This window comes from Mytilus trossulus, chromosome 6, assembly GCF_036588685.1.
Source record: "Mytilus trossulus isolate FHL-02 chromosome 6, PNRI_Mtr1.1.1.hap1, whole genome shotgun sequence".
In the NCBI taxonomy this organism is placed as follows: Eukaryota; Metazoa; Mollusca; class Bivalvia; order Mytilida; family Mytilidae; genus Mytilus; species Mytilus trossulus.
The window spans coordinates 45,156,809-45,157,438 of NC_086378.1; positions in this window are offsets into that span (position 1 = coordinate 45,156,809).

The window sequence follows — 630 nt, forward strand, 5'->3', positions numbered from 1 at the left end:
TATGTGATTTGTATTTAAAAGTGATTTTAGTTATGTACGAAAGGAATATATTTGTCAATACTGCAGATTTTATTTTCCTGGGTACTGTGAATTTATATTATTCAGGTAACTACTGATTTATAGCCCTATTTCTTTCTACCTTAAGTTCTGCCATTTCAAGCATTAATGACTACCTCGTCTTAAGTTCAAATAAAGTGATAGTTATTTCATGTCAAAGATATACCTTAACCTGACTTATGCTGAAAAATTCAGCATTTATGCAAATTGCATATGAAAGCATATTGGAAAATTTGAAAGTACAAAAACAGATACCTCTGATAAAATATGGGGCAAATGTGCATTTCTATTAAAATTTTAATATATACAACTATGCATAGGAACTATTTTGTGTGTTCTTTCCAACTGACTGAATACAGGGTTTTATACCTTCATGGTATACATTTGGGTTTGGTTTTTTTTTTTTGGGGGGGGGGGAGTTTAACTCAAAATGTTCAATTAAGTTTAAATTTTCTATAAGTCTGTATGCAGACTTTTGAAGTTGGCAGATTTAAAGACCAAGTATGACATATACTGAATAACAAACAAATGTTAAAAAAAATCAGATGACTTTGTTAATAACATTTAAGAATT